We start from the raw sequence: 17,028 nt of genomic DNA on the forward strand, positions 1-17,028 counted from the left end.
GTTAAGTCCCATAGTGCTCAGAGCCATTTGAAACTTTTTTATATATATATACGTAGGAGGGAGCAATATACTGCTTGACTCCTCGGTGCAGGTATGTTCTCGAAACTTCAACAAAAGCACGTACCGAGCTACTAAGCTTCTCTCCTGCAGAGTCTTCCACTGGAGTTTATCTATCATCTCCGTAACGCTTTTGCGTTTACTAAATGATCCTGTAACGAAGCGCGCTGCTCTCCGTTGGATCTTCTCTATCTCGTGTATCAACCCTATCTGGTACGGATTCCACTCCGGTGAGCAGTATTCAAGCAGTGGGCGAACAAGTGTACTGTAACCTACTTCGTTTGTTTTCGGACTGCATTTCCTTAGGATTCTTCCAATTAATCTCAGTCTGGCATTTGCGTTACCGACGATTAATTTTATATGGCCATTTCATATTAAATCACTCCAAATGCCTACTCCCAGATAATTCATGGAATTAACTGTTTCCCAATACATTACATTTGTCTACATTGAGATTCGATTGCCATTCCCTGCACCATGCGTCAATTCGTTGCAGATCCTCCTGCATTTTAGTACAATTTTCCATTGTTACAACCTCTGGAAATACTACAGCATTATCTGCAAAAAGCCTCAGTGAACATCCGATGTTATCCACAAGGTCATTTATATATATTGTGAATAGCAACGATCCTACGACACTCCCCTGCGGCACACCTGAAATCACTCTTACTTCGGAAGACTTCTCTCCATTGAGAATGACATGCTGCGTTCTGGTATCTAGGAACTCTTCAATCCAATCACACAATTGGTCTGACAGTCCATGTATTTTGTTCATTAAACGATTGTGGGGAACTGTATCGAACGCCTTGCGGAAGTCAAGAAACACGGCATCTACCTGGGAACCTGTGTCTATGGGCCTCTGAGTCTCGTGGACGAATAACGCGAGCTGGGTTTCACACGACCGTCTTTTTCGAAACCCATGCTTATTCCTACAGAGTAGATTTCTAGTTTCCAGAAAAGTCATTATACTCGAACATAATACGTGCTCCAAAATTCTACAACTGATCGACGTTAGAGATATAGGTCTATAGTTCTGCACATCTGTTCGACGTCCCTTCTTGAAAACGGAGATGACCTGTGCCCTTTTCCAATCTTTTGGAGCGCTACGCTCTTCTAGAGACCTGCGGTACACCGCTGCAAGAAGGGAGGCAAGTTCCTTCGTACTCTATGTAAAATCGAACTGGTATCCCATCAGGTCCAGCGGCCTTTCCTCTTTTGAGCGATTTAATTGTTTTTCTATCCCTCTGTCATCTATTTCGATATCTACCATTTTGTCATCTGTGCGACAATCTAGAGAAGAAACTATAGTGCAGTCTTCCTCTGTGAAACAGCTTTGCAAAAAGATATTTAGTATTTCGGCCTTTAGTCTGTCATCCTCTGTTTCAGTACTATTTTGGTCACAGAGTGTCTGGGCATTTTGTTTTGATCCTCCTACCGTTTTGACATAAGACCAAAATTTCTTAGGATTTTCTGCCAAGTCAGCACATAGAACTTTACTTTCGAATTCGTTGAACACCTCTTGCATAGCCCTCTTCACACTACATTTCGCATCGTGTAATTTTTGTTTTTCTGCAAGGCTTTGGCTACGTTTATGTTTGCTGTGAAGTCCCATTTCTTCCGTAGCAGTTTTCTAAGTCGGTTGTTGTACCACGGTGGCTCTTTTCCATCTCTTACGATCTTGCTTGCCACATACTCATCTAATTCATATTGTAGGATGGTTTTGAACTTCGTCCACTGATCCTCAACACTATCTGTACTTGAGACAAAACTTTTGTGTTGAGCCTTCAAGTACTCTGAAATCTATTTTTTGTCACTTTTGCTAGACAGAAAAATCTTCTTACCTGTTTTAATATTTCTATTTACGGCTGAAATCACCGATGCTGTAACCGCTTTATGATCGCTGATTCCCTGTTCTGCGTTAACCGTTTCAAATAGTTCGGGTCTGTTTGTCACCAGAAGGTCTAATATGTTATCGCCACGAGTCGGTTCTCTGTTTAAATGCTCAAGGTAGTTTTCAGATATTACATTTAAAAAAATATCATTGGATTCTTTGTCCCTGCCACCCGTTATAAACGTTTGAGTCTCCCAGCCTATATCTGGTAAATTAAAATCTCCACCTGAAACTATAACATGGTCGGGAAATCTACTCGAAATATTTTCCAAATTTTCCTTCAGGTATTCTGCCACACATCTTCTCCGATCACCCAGTAATGTTTCAATATCAGCTATGACGTTTTAATTTATAACTTTTTTACTATTAATTCTATTCACAACACATTTTGCAGAGTATGTGAACATATACTAATGAATGTGCGTGTAGCCATGACGTTCTAACTTATTACTTTTTTACTATTAAATCCATTCGAAACAAATTTTGCAAAGTGTATCCACACACACCGCGGAATGTAACGGCAAAATTATGTCGTTTTATAACACACATTTCAGTAGAAATGATGTAGTCATTGAGATACGTGAGCAACAAGCTCTCAGTTAAAACGAAACGTCTGATAATGAGGCCGCTTAGCGACCGCAATAAAATCTTACGTGTATTTTTTCACATCTACTTGCTTAACGACAAATATTTAACACATTAACTCATTTGTAAAGAAATCACATGATTAAAAACTGTTTTATAGATGACGGTTTGAGTCCTCAAGGTTCAAAAATGGTTCAAATGGCTCTGAGCACTATGGGACTTAACATCTGTGGTCATCAGTCCCCTAGAACTTCGAACTACTTAAACCTAACTAACCTAAGGACACCACACACACCCATGCCCGATGCAGGATTCGAACCTGCGACCGTAGCAGTCGCGCGGTTCCGGACTGAGCGCCTAGAACCGCTAGACCACCGCGGCCGGCAGTCCTCAAGGAATTGGGGTTGTGGTGTTAACTGGTGCCTAGTAATCACACAGTTTGGTGATCGATGAAAGTCGGATGACTGCCGGACAATAGGGAATGTTTACATTTGTTGCTGAACTTAGCTTCATAACAATACTGTGCGCCACAGCAATGCGAATTCGTTTCTTTTACACTGAGACGACGGAAGCCATGGGATTCCTCCTAATACCGTGTCGAACCTCCTCTTGCCCAGCTCAGCGCAGCGCAACAACTCGGCGTCACGCGGACTCAACAAGCCGTTGGAAGTCCCCTGCAGAAACGCTGAGCCATGCTGCCCATCTAGTCGTCCATAGTTACGAAAGTGTTGCCGGTGGAGGATTCTCTGCGCGAACTGACCTCTCCATTATGTCCCATAAATGTTCGATGAGATCCATTCTGTGTGTAACAAGTCATTCGCTCGAACCGTCCAGTGTGTCCTTCTAAATTATTGCGGACAATTTTTGTCCTGTGACATGGCGCACTGTCGTCCACAGAAATTCTACTGTTGACTGCGAACATGAAGTCCACGAATGACTGAGAATGGTCTCCAAGTAGCCGAACATAACAATTGCCAGTCAATGATCGGTTCAGTGGGACCGCAGGACCAAATCAGTTGCACGTAAACACAGCCCACACCACTATGGAACCACGAGCAGCTCGCACAGTGCCTCGTTGACAGCTTGGGTCCACGGCTTCGTGGGGTCGGCGTCACACACGAACTGTACCGTGTGCTCTCACCAACTGAAATCGGGACTTACCTGACCAGGCTACGGTTTTCCAGTCGTCTTCGGCTATGTCGTACTGTTAGCAAAGTCACTCGCGTCAGTCGTCTGCTGCCACAGCCCATTAACGCCAAATTTCTCCTCACTGCCCTGTATGATACGTTCGTCGTACCTACTACATTGATTTCTGTAGTTATTTTACGCAATGTTGCTTGTCTGTTAGCACTGACAACTCTAAGCAAACGCCGCTGCTCTTGGTCGTTAGGTGAAGGCCGTCGGCCATTGCGTTGTCTGTGGTGAGAGGTAAGGCCTGAAATGTGGTACTCTCGGCACACTCTTCACATTGTGGATCGCGGAATATCCAATTCCCTATTTCCGGAATGGAATCTCCCACGTGTGTAGCTCCAACTACCATTTCGCGTTCAAAGTCTGTTAATTCCCATTCGTGCGAGTATAATCTCGTCGTAAACCTTTCAACAAGAATCACCTGAGTACACCTTGTCTAGGCGAGACTACCGCCATGTCTACGAGGTGTGGCTAGAAAAAAACCGGACTAGTACTGGTGAAACAATAAAACGAATGCAATAAGGCTGAAAGTCGCGTGGCCTGTCACGTGACTCTCGCTCCGCCTACTGCTCGAGTTTCATCTGCCTCCTGCACTCAGTCTGCCCGTGGCGTCTGTTTTAAGTAGTTGACGTTTTGTCTGTGCGTCGGAAAATGTCGAGTGTACAGAAAGAACAGCGTGTTAACATCAAATTTTGTTTCAAACCAGGAAAATCTGCAAGTGAAACGTTTGTAATGTTACAACAAGTGTACGGCGATGATTGTTTATCGCGAACACAAGTGTTTGAGTGGTTTAAACGATTTAAAGATGGCCGCGAAGACACCAGTGATGACACTCGCACTGGCAGACCATTGTCAGCAAAAACTGATGCAAACATTGAAAAAATCGGTAAACTTGTTCGACAAGATCGCCGTTAACAATCAGAGCAGTGTCTGAGTTAACAGGAGTTGACAAGGAAAGTGTCGAACAAGTTTACCGATTTTTTCAATGTTTGCATCAGTTTTTGCTGACAATGGTCTGCCAGTGCGAGTGTCATCACTGGTGTCTTCGCGGTCATCTTTAAATCGTTTAAACCACTCAAACACTTGTGTTCGCGATAAACAATCATCGCCGTACACTTGTTGTAACATTACAAACGTTTCACTTGCAGATTTTCCTAGTTTGAAACAAAATTTGATATTAACGCGCTGTTCTTTCTGTACACTCAACATTTTCCGACGCACAGACAAAACGTCAACTACTTAAAACAGACGCCACGGGCAGACTGAGTGCAGGAGGCAGATGAAACTCGAGCAGTAGGCGGAGCGAGAGTCACGTGACAGGCCACGCGACTTTCAGCCTTATTGCATTCGTTTTATTGTTTCACCAGTACTAGTCCGGTTTTTTTCTAGCCACACCTCGTATATGGGCATCTCGGTTTCCCACGGCCCTTGTCAGCCCAGTGCATGCTCATCAAGTGGCTGATAATGAGGCCACTTAGCGGCTCCGGACAAACTTTAAACATAATTTCAAACCTTATCTAAACTTTTTCTCGTCTACATGCTCAGCGACAAATATTTAACAAATTAACTCGTTTGTGAAGTAATCAACGTTTGAAGCTATTTTATAGATGAGAGTTGGAGTCTTTAAAAGGGTTGGTGTGTTAACTGGTACCCGCTAATCACACACTTTAACGTAAATCTTTCCTGATCGATAAAAGTCAGCTATCTTCGGGCCGATACAAAATGTTTACTCTCGTTGCCAAACAATACTGTGTGGCATAGCAACAGGAATTCGCTTCTTTTATATGCTATATGCTGACTACGCTTATTTATTTATGCGTTTTATTTAGTTATTTATTTATTTGCTATTTTCTTTTAGTCTGTTATCTAGATAGAAGAACAGACCAAATCTTGCACTTCAGTTCGCATGAATGTAGCATCTAATAATATAATATAATTTCAAATGTGGTAGTATAACTAAGCATTATGGTGTTTAAGGGGAAAAAATCTACATAAAATATCTTCGTTAAAATATTTCTTAAACGAAAAATAGAAAAAGAATTTATGTACTACAGTTTGGCCAACCGGCTACACACATATGTTCATATGGAATCCTGTAGGCGCATGCTACTGGTCCACTGTATTGTGTTGCAATTTCTGCATCACAAATTTTGTACTTTGTAACTCTGGACTATACACCATACAACACTGCGCCACACAACACTACACTACAGTACACTGCACTACTGTACTTGGTGTCAGAACCAGGCTAGGTTTTTCGTTTGTGTGCATAGTTAGCCCACACCACATCGAGGCACTTCTCAGGATTCGCAGGGGCTGTGTCGCTGTGCCCCGCAGGGTGTAAAGACGCGGCAGATGGCTGTCAGGGTCTCGGGAAGCCCCTCCTGGTCCGCCCCGAGGCTCATCCCCTGTCTGCTTCCGGTCGGTTGTGTTAGCTGCATGTCCTGCCATGGGAGTCTCGTTGTCATGGTTTACGGCCTCTTCTTGGTTGTCTTTCCGCCATGTAGCCTTACAGTTAATAAACTTATACGAGGCGTGTTTTTTAAGTAAGTACCGTTTTGAAATAAAAAAATTTAATTTTTACATGAAAGCCTGTACCTTAATCTACTTTTCTACATAATTTCCGTCAATATTGAGGTACTTGTCATAACGTTGTACCAGTTTTTGAATTCCCTCCTCATAGAAGTCTGCCGCCTGACTTGTTAACCACTGCATCACCACTGTTTTGACTTCGTCATCGTCTTGAAGACGCTGACCGCCCAGGTGTTTCTTCAAGTGCAGGAACAGATGGTAGTCACTGGGCGCAAGATCGGGGCTGTACGGATGATGATCTAGAGTGCGATGAGATGGTTGGTCTGACTCGCCACATGCCGACGGGCATTGTCTTGCAGCAAAACGATGCCCTTGCTCAACTTCCGTGGACTGTTGCTTTGATTCTGGTGTGACGTAGGCCACCCATGTTTCATCGCCCGTAACAATTTGGCTTAAGAAATCATCACCGTCGTTGTGGTACCGCTCAAGGAAAGTCAATGCACTGTCTAAGCGTGTGGTTTTGTGCACATCCGTCAATATTTTCGGTACCAAACGTGCGCACAATTTTCGGTTATTCAAGAGCTCGGTCACAATGCCATACAAAACACTACGAGAAACATTAGGAAAGTCATCCCGCAAGGAGGAAATCGTAAAGTGTCTGTTTTCTCTCACCTTATTGTCCACTTCCTGCACCAGACTATCATTAACGACCGGAGGACGCCCACTCCGTTGTTCAACATGCACATCTGTGCGGCCATCTTTAAATGCTCTCACCCACTTTCTTACCATTCCATCATTCATAATGTTTTCTCCGTAAACTGCACAGATCTCACGATGAATATCGATCGCTTTTAGGCCTTTAGCACTAAGAAATCTTATAACAGCCCGTACTTCACAGTCGGCGGGACTCACGATTATCGGAGGCATCTTAAACACTAAGAACACAACGTAAACAAGAAATACTCAGACTGTAATGACGTCAGTGCGTAGATTGAGGTACGGGCTTTCATGTAAAAATAAAATTAGTGAGATATCTTAGCGCGTCTTTTTTTAAATTTCAAAACGGTACTTACTTAAAAAAACACTCCTTGTATTTTAGCTGTCAGCAATTTCAGCCCCTGTCACAGTTCCACATACGTTATTATGTTACAGACTGTTTTACTACGAAAGACATTTCTTTCCTGGTGTGTAACGTCTTGTCTAATGGAACACTCCCAGACGAGGTGACGATTGCTCCACATTACAAATGTCTGTGGTGTGTTGTCGCATTTTTAGCAAGTAGCTAGATTAGATTTTAGATTAGATTTACTTTCATTCCAATTGATCCGTAGTGAGGAGGTCCTCCAGGATGTGGAACATGTGCGCTGTGCCCCACCAGGTAGTGTACAGCTCCAGCGGAAGAAAGTACCACAATGTGATTCTTTCTTTTACTTTACGAAGGAACTGTTAAGTCAGGGCTTAACAACTGGCCGGTTTTGAGCGCGAGTACTCGCGTCTGCTCAGGTACGTGCTCGCGAGCAGCTGCAAGGTCGCGGAGTACGCTGGAGGGGAGGGAGGGGAAATGGGCACACACGTTTGAATAGGGCCGCAGCGTGCCTATTGAATTCGCGCCGACTGTGTAACGTTTAAAGTACTACGATCAGCTCTTAACAGTCACTTCGCTGGTTAAGAATCATGTGAAGTCACCGTTGTGTAACCCCAACCATGCTTTCGCAGTTCAACCCCCATTGGGAGGAATTTTATCTGTTTACTGAAAAAGATGGTGTTGCAAAATGTTTAGTATGTCACAAAACGGTGAATTCTTTTACGAAATTTAATTTGCAGCGACATTATATGTCGTACCACGCGAAAGACTACGAACGTGGAAAATGTGATTGACCAGATCGTGCACAGGAAGTTATTAAACATAAAAGGAAGCTATCCGAAGAAGATCTGGACGACGAAGAAAAATCAACTGAGGCAGCTCTCAGTTACAAAATTGCTTTGCTTTTAGCAAAATCCCTGCGCCCCTTCACTGATGGCGACTTAATAAAAGAATGTTTGGTAGTTGCAGCGGAACATTTGTGTCCATCTCAAGTTGAACAGTTTCGGATTGTGCCATTATCTAACATGACCATTATGTGTCGCATACAGGACATGGCAGACGACGTCCAGAGCCAGCTTGCAAATATCTGTTAAGATTTTAAGGCGTATTCTCTAGCTCTGGACGAAAGTGTTGATATCACTGGAACAGCGCAGCTTGCCATATTTATTAGAGGTGTTAACAGAGACCTTCAGGTGAGGGAGGAGCTCCTCGATGTAGTAGCCATGAAGAACACTACAACCGGAGGTGATATTTTAAGTAGTGTTGAAGAAAGTGTTGAAAATATAGGATTGTCGTGGAATTCTTTAGTTTCAGTGTCTACAGATGGTAGAGGCATACACTAAGCTAATAAAATTATGTGGCACGTGTACATTCTCCTTTATTTGTTTCATTTGTCCCAGTAATAATTCTTGAGTGATATCCCTGCAGCTGGCCGCGGATTTACATCGACTGGCGGCAGCTATTGTGTACCCCACGTGGCTCTCCCCACTCTCCGCTCTGGTCCGGTAGTGGGGGTAGCGTGTTCGCGCTGCTCCGTGCTCGCGCCTTGCTGCTCACAGCTTGCTCCGCGAGCACGTATGTTGTGAAGCCCTGTGTTAAGTTCTCCTCCCTGTTCCTGGCTTGTCCCTGCTTTCCTGCCATCTGGGTATCAAGGTATGCATTTCTTTTCTTAATCGATGGTGCTTTTGTGTCAAGTATCTCCTTTACCTTACCATATTCACTCTTTTCAGTCAATATTGTGCACCTCTCTTTCTTATGGCAAGCTCTAAAGGTAGAAAACCCAGCATCAACAGCACCGCCTCAGTTAGTGTTGTTCTATACTTGCCTGTGCTATCCTTAGCTTTATATCTCTGTGAGCCTAATGCCGGCACGGTAGCTCAGCGTGTTCGGTCAGAGAGCCGGTTGGCCTCTGTAATAAAAAACTGAGTGGAACGATCACCCACCGAACTTGAACAGGATGTCTTGCGACGTCCGCAACGACCAAACACAACGATCAAAAAAAAAAAAGGGGTAGTGTCTTTGATTCACAATCAAAACGTCTTCAGTCCCGGGTTCGATCCCCGCCACTGCCTAAATTTTGATAAATAATCAGCATTCTGCCAACGGCCTTGTCAAAGGGGGCGGAGCAGCGGATAGAGGTTCAGGGCACTCTCTTGTCCTAGGGGTGGGAAATTGCCCCTAAAGGCGGAAGAATCAGCAATGATCAACGACATGAGGATGCAGAAGGCAATGGAAACCACTGCATTAAAGACACGTAACGTGTATCCACAGGACATGTGACCTGTAATTGAAGAAGTGTCATGATGATCTCTCCATTGGCAAAAGATTCCGGAATAGTCCCCCATTCGGATCTCCGGGAGGGGACTGCCAAGGGGGAGGTTACCACGAGAAAAAGATTGAATAATCAACGAAAGGATAACGTTCTACGAGTCGGGGCGTGGAATGTCAGAAGCTTGAACGTGGTAGGGAAACTAGAAAATCTGAAAAGGGAAATGCAAAGGCTCAATCTAGACATAGTAGGGGTCAGTGAAGTGAAGTGGAAGGAAGACAAGGATTTCTGGTCAGATGAGTATCGGGTAATATCAACAGCACCAGAAAATGGTATAACAGGTGTAGGATTCGTTATGAATAGTTAGGTAGGGCAGAGGGTGTGTTACTGTGAACAGTTCAGTGACCGAGTTGTTCTAATCAGAATCGGCAGCAGACCAACACCGACAACGATAGTTCAGGTATACATGCCGACGTCGCAAGCTGAAGATGAACAGATAGAGAAAGTGTATGAGGATATTGAAAGGGTAATGCAGTATGTAAAGGGGGACGAAAATCTAATAGTCATGGGCGACTGGAATGCAGTTGTAGGGGAAGGAGTAGAAGGAAAGGTTACAGGAGAATATGGGCTTGGGACGAGGAATGAAAGAGGAGATAGACTAATTGAGTTCTGTAACAAGTTTCAGCTAGTAATAGCGAATACCCTGTTCAAGAATCACAAGAGGAGGAGGTATACTTGGAAAAGGCCGGGAGATACGGGAAGATTTCAATTAGATTACATCATGGTCAGACAGAGATTCCGAAATCAGATACTGGATTGTAAGGCGTACCCAGTAGCAGATATAGACTCAGATCACAATATAGTAGTGATGAAGAGTAGGCTGAAGTTCAAGACATTAGTCAGGAAGAATCAATACGCAAAGAAGTGGGATACGGAAGTACTAAGGAATGACGACATACGTTTGAAGTTCTCTAACGCTATAGATACAGCAATAAGGAATAGCGCAGTAGGCAGTACAGTTGAAGAGGAATGGACATCTCTAAAAAGGCCCATCACAGAAGTTGGGAAGGAAAACATAGGTACAAAGAAGGTAGCTGCGAAGAAACCATGGGTAACAGAAGAAATACTTCAGTTGATTGATGAAAGGAGGAAGTACAAACATGTTCCGGGAAAATCAGGAATACAGAAATACAAGTCGCTGAGGAATGAAATAAATAGGAAGTGCAGGGAAGCTAAGACGAAATGGCTACAGGAAAAATGTGAAGACATCGAAAAAGATATGATTGTCGGAAGGACAGACTCAGCATACAGGAAAGTCAAAACAACCTTTGGTGACATTAAAAGCAACGGTGGTAACATTAAGAGTCCAACGGGAATTCCACTGTTAAATGCAGAGGAGAGAGCAGATAGGTGGAAAGAATACATTGAAAGCCTCTGTGAGGGTGAAGATTTGTCTGATGTGATAGAAGAAGAAACAGGAGTCGATTTAGAAGAGATAGGGGATCCAGTATTAGAATCGGAATTTAAAAGAGCTTTGGAGGACTTACGGTCAAATAAGGCAGAAGGGATAGATAACATTCCATCAGAATTTCTAAAATCATTGGGGGAAGTGGCAACAAAACGACTATTCACGTTGGTGTGTAGAATATATGAGTCTGGCGACATACCATCTGACTTTCGGAAAAGCATCATCCACACAATTCCGAAGACGGCAAGAGCTGACAAGTGCGAGAATTATCGCACAATCAGCTTAACAGCTCATGCATCGAAGCTGCTTACAAGAATAATATACAGAAGAATGGAAAAGAAAATTGAGAATGCGGTAGGTGACGATCAGTTTCGCTTTAGGAAAAGTAAAGGGACGAGAGAGGCAATTCTGACGTTACGGCTAATAATGGAAGCAAGGCTAAAGAAAAATCAAGACACTTTCATAGGATTTGTCGACCTGGAAAAAGCGTTCGACAATATAAAATGGTGCAAGCTGTTCGAGATTCTGAAAAAAGTGGGGGTAAGCTATAGGGAGAGACGGGTCATATACAATATGTACAACAACCAGGAGGGAATAATAAGAGCGGACGATCAAGAACGACGTGCTCGTATTAAGAAGGGTGTAAGACAAGGCTGTAGCCTTTCGCCCCTACTCTTCAATCTGTACATCGAGGAAGCAATGATGGAAATAAAAGAAAGGTTCAGGAGTGGAATTAAAATACAAGGTGAAAGGATATTAATGATACGATTCGCTGATGACATTGCTATCCTGAGTGAAAGTGAAGAAGAATTAAATGATCTGCTGAACGGAATGAACAGTCTAATGAGTACACAGTATGGTTTGAGAGTAAATCGGAGAAAGACGAAGGTAATGTGAAGTAGTAGAAATGAGAACAGCGAGAAACTTAACATCAGGATTGATGGTCACGAAGTCAATGAAGTTAAAGAATTCTGCTACCTAGGCAGTAAAATAACCAATGACGGACGGAGCAAGGACATCAAAAGCAGACTCGCTATGGCAAAAAAGGCATTTCTGGCCAAGAGAAGTCTACTAATATCAAATACCGGCCTTAATTTGAGGAAGAAATTTCTGAGGATGTAGGTCTGGAGTACAGCATTGTATGGTAGTGAAACATGGACTGTGGGAAAACCGGAACAGAAGAGAATCGAAGCATCTGAGATGTGGTGCTATAGACGAATGTTGAAAATTAGGTGGACTGATAAGGTAAGGAATGAGGAGGTTCTACGCAGAATCGGAGAGGAAAGGAATATGTGGAAAACACTGATAAGGAGAAGGGACAGGATGATAGGACATCTGCTAAGACATGAGGGAATGACTTCATGGTACTAGAGGGAGCTGTAGAGGGCAAAAACTGTAGAGAGATATTGGAATACGTCAAGCAAATAAATGAGGACGTAGGTTGCAAGTGCTACTCTGAGATGAAGAGGTTAGCACAGGAAAGGAATTCGTGGCGGGCCGCATCAAACCAGTCAGTAGACTGATGACAAAAAAATAAGCATTAGTATTCTACTGCTTGACACAGTCACGTCGTTTAAATATCTGAACGTAACTTTGTAAAGCGATATGAAAAGGGAAGGCAATTGGTCGGCTTCGGTTTACTGGGAGAATTTTAGGAAAGTGTGGTTCATCTGTAAAGGAGCTCGCATATAAGACGCTGATACGACCTATTCTTCAGCACTGCACGAGTGTTTTGGAGCAGTACCAGATCGGATTGAAGGAGGACATCGAATGTTTTATTTGTTACCAGTAGGTTCGAACCACACGTGTTACGGAAATGTTTCGGCAACTCAAATTGGAATTCCTAGAGGGATGGCGACGTTCCTTTCGGAACACTATAGAGAAAATTTAGAAAACTGGCATTTGAAACTGACTGCCGAATGACGGTATTGCTGCGAAAATACACTGTGCTTAAGGACCGCGAAGATAAGATTTGAGAAATTAACCTCATACGGAGGCACATAAACAATCGTTTCTACCTCGCTCTATTAGCAAGTGGAACAGGAGGGTCAATGACGTAGTTGTACAGGGTACCCTCGGCCATGCACCGTACCACGGATTGCAGAATATCTATGCTGATGTAGATGTAGATAGGAGGGTAATCCCAAAGTAAGGTCTCCTATTTTTTTATAAGTACATATACCTGTTTATTTCTACAATGGTTTACATCAGTTTACAGCTTGAACATTTAGCTATTTTTCGACATAATCATCATTTCTGTCGATGCATTTTTGTAGACGCTGTGGCAGTTTTTGTATGCCCATGACATACCAGCTCGCCGCCATGCTGTTCAGAAAGTTATGAACCTCTTCTTTCACCTCGTCTTCGGAGCTGAATCGCTTTCCGGCCAAATGTTGTTTTAACCTAGGGAACAGGTGATAGTCACTGGGCGCCTAGTCAGGACTATAGGGTGGGTGGGTGATTATAGTCCACTGAAACTGTTGCAGGAAAGCAACGGTTTGTCGAGTGATGTTTGGGCGAGCGTTGTGTACGCCCTTGCTCAACATTCGTCTTCTCCTGTTCTGAATTGCCCGTTTGAGTTTTTTCAGCGTCTCACAGTACTTGTCTTCGTTAATTGTGGACCCAGCGATTCAGCTGCGACGACGAGGTGAAAGAAGAGGTTCATAACTTTCCGAACAGCATGGCGGCGAGCTGGTATGACATGGGCATACGAAAACTGCCACAGCGTCTACAAAAATGCATCGACAGATATGGTGATTATGTCAAAAAATAGCTAAATGTTCAACCTGTAAACTGATGTAAACATCAGAAATAAACAGGTCTATGTACTTATAAAAAAATAGGAGACCTTACTTTTGGGATTACCCTCGTAGGTTGATAGGACATATTCTGAGACATCAAGGGATCGCCAGATTAGTACTGAAGGTAAGTGGGGGAGAGGGGGTGTACAAATCGTAGAGGGAGATCAAGAGATAAATACAGTAAACAGAATAAGAAGGACGTAGGTTGCAGTAGTTATTCGGAGATGGAGAGGCTTGCACAGGATACAGTAGCACGGAGAGCTGCATCAAAGCAGTCTTGGGACTGAAGACCACAACAACAACAGAATGTTTGAATTTGTTGACCGAGTCACAACGCCACCAGCCTCTGCACCACTTCATCACTGTCAAAGTGAAGACCTCGAAGGTGTTCTTTAAGTTTTACGAACGGATGAAAATCGAATGGGGCTGTACGGAGGATGCTCGATGACAGTAAACCCAAGGCATCGGATTGCTGCGGATTTCGAAGCGCTCGTGTGTGGTCTGCCATTATCATGGCGAAAGACAGTGTGCGGAGAACTATTCGAATTCGAAACTAGATTGCAGCACTCTGTTTCTCACGCACCCACAGAGTTTACGTTACAAATTGCCGTGCTAAACGCTGCAGTTCGGAGCCAGGCAGCGGCAGATGGCTGGAAATACGAGGGGCAGTCGAAAAGTTTCTAGCCCGAGATAGTTACAGTAATGTCTCCGCACAAAAAACACCACCCACTCTTATCCTGACCCTTTGAGTGTATGCAATTTCGCGGCTCCAGCTTCGTTAGTTTTGCCGCTAGGATGCGTTGTGTATCGTAGTGTAAGAAAATGGCAAATGTCGAGAGAATCAAGAACCGTGCCTTTATCGAATATCTTCATTTGAAGGGAATGACGCCCGAGGCAATTGCGGAGGACATGCGGAATACACTTAAGGATAGTACTCCGTCTTATGCAACAGTGGAAAACTGGGTGTTCCGACTTCAAATGTGGAAGGACGAGTGTGGAAGATGCGCCAAGGAGCGGAAGGTCTGTCACCGTTGCCACTGATGACACAGTGACTGCACGATCGTCGAACAACATTGCAGCACATTGAAAAAAATGGTTCAAATGGCTCTGAGCACTATGGGACTTAACATCTGAGGTCATCAGTCCCCTAGAACTTAGAACTATTTAAACCTAACTAACCTAAGGACATTACACACATCCATGCCCGAGGCAGGATTCGAACCTGCGACCGTAGCGGTCGCGCGGTTCCAGACTGAACCGCCTAGAACCGCTCGACCACAGCGGACGGCGCAGCACATTGAAACCACATTTGGAATCTCCCACGGGCGTGCTCACGACGTTGTTGTTGACGCTTTGCGAATGCGGAAAGTTTCATCTCGGTGGGTCCCGAAAGGCTTGAACGCGTATCAGAGGCGGGAGCGTGTGCAATGTTGTGAAGAAATCGTCCGCCAATTTGAAGCGGATGAAGACGGCTTTCTTGCAAGGTATGTGACAATGGACGAAACGTTGGTGCACAACTTTGATCCGGAGACAAGACAAGTCACAACGATGGAAACATCCCCAAAAAATTCCGGATGCAAAAATCAGCCGGTAAGGTGATGGCATCGGTCTCTTGGGTTGCAGAAGGAGTAATTATGGTGGATTACTTGTAAAGGGGCGTAACTATCAATGCATCATCCTATTGCACCCTCCTGCGCCGTTTGAGAGAAGAGATAAAGGAAAAGGGGAGCGGAATATTGGCGCGCCGAGTTCTTTTGCATCAGGACAACGCACAGGCGCACAAAGCCCTCGCAACACTGGAAACTCTGCGTGACTGCGGGTTCGAATTGTTACGTCATCCGCCATACTTTCCAGATCGGGCTCCATCAGACTTTTTTCTTTTCCCAAACCTAAAAGAAATCAGAAAGGACGACGATTTGACAATAATGATGCTGTGATTGATGCTGTGAACGCTTGGTGGGACTCGAACTCGAAGACTTTTTATTTGAATCGTTTGCAGAAATTATCTGAGCGTGCCCACAAGTATAGTAGCGTACATAGGTATTATATTGAAAAATAAACTGTTATTATGAAAGTTCTGTTAGTTTTTATTTGTTAAGCTAGAAGCTTTTAGACCCCCCTCGTATGATGACATAAAGAATAAAAGAGTATAATGTTAATAACGTTAGTTTTACTTAAAAAACTTTAATTATTTTAATATAAAATATTCGGAGAAATTACTGTTCATCACGCCCCCGTACGTTAACGTAAACTGCTCATGCATCACCCCACCCACACCAAAAGTCCCATTTTTTCTAAACGCTTGGTCATCTGGAGCTCTCACTTTCGTTACTTTATTTTCTGACCAAGCCCTGCACGTGTCATACATTTGGTGGAAATCGGTGACGTCGAGTAGGCGCAGAGCCCTTGTAAGATTTGCTTCATGGTGCTAATCGATCTACCGCACATTCGAATGGAGCTGTTTGTCTCTGGACTGCGAGGAAGAGGTCAAACAGGAGGGCAGCAAAAACGTTAAGGGGAGGTTTACTATCTTTGGCCCGAAAAAAGCATGTTCTTTGAGAATTTTTTTCTCGGGATGTGTTATAGATATCAATGTCAAATTTGGTCAAAATGTTTATTGATTTTGTCCTCTACAAACTGAAATTTTTTTCGTTCGGAAATGTCGAAGAGGAAAGGCGGAAGTGCCGTCGGAATGAAACAAAATTTCGATGTAGACCTCCACGTGCGGTATGTCACAGGTCAGCCGGCTCGTCTGAAATCAAAACTGAGTTGACGTTAGCGAAGTATATAAGATTCTTCACGATAAAGGATGACAGCCAAAAACAGTTGCAGGATAAAAATTTATTAAAATTTCTTGACCAAGGTTTCGGTACATATAAATATACCTTCATCAGAAGTAAAAAATCCTGAACAGGAAGACACTTTCATTAGAAAAGCCATAGCATCGGAAGTGAGAAACAAAAGCTTAAGTAACAGTGAAATTACCAAAGTAATACAGGCACAAAATCTTTAGTTACTTACTGAAATTACATCATCTAATGGAGATTAATAAAATAATTGTGCCAAAGGCGTCGTCAATAATTGAGACATCTTCTCCATTAGTACAACATGACTAAGGGCACAGGGTCAAAGCGAACAGTTTAGCACCAT

This window comes from Schistocerca nitens, chromosome 5, assembly GCF_023898315.1.
Source record: "Schistocerca nitens isolate TAMUIC-IGC-003100 chromosome 5, iqSchNite1.1, whole genome shotgun sequence".
Taxonomy (NCBI): Eukaryota; Metazoa; Arthropoda; class Insecta; order Orthoptera; family Acrididae; genus Schistocerca; species Schistocerca nitens.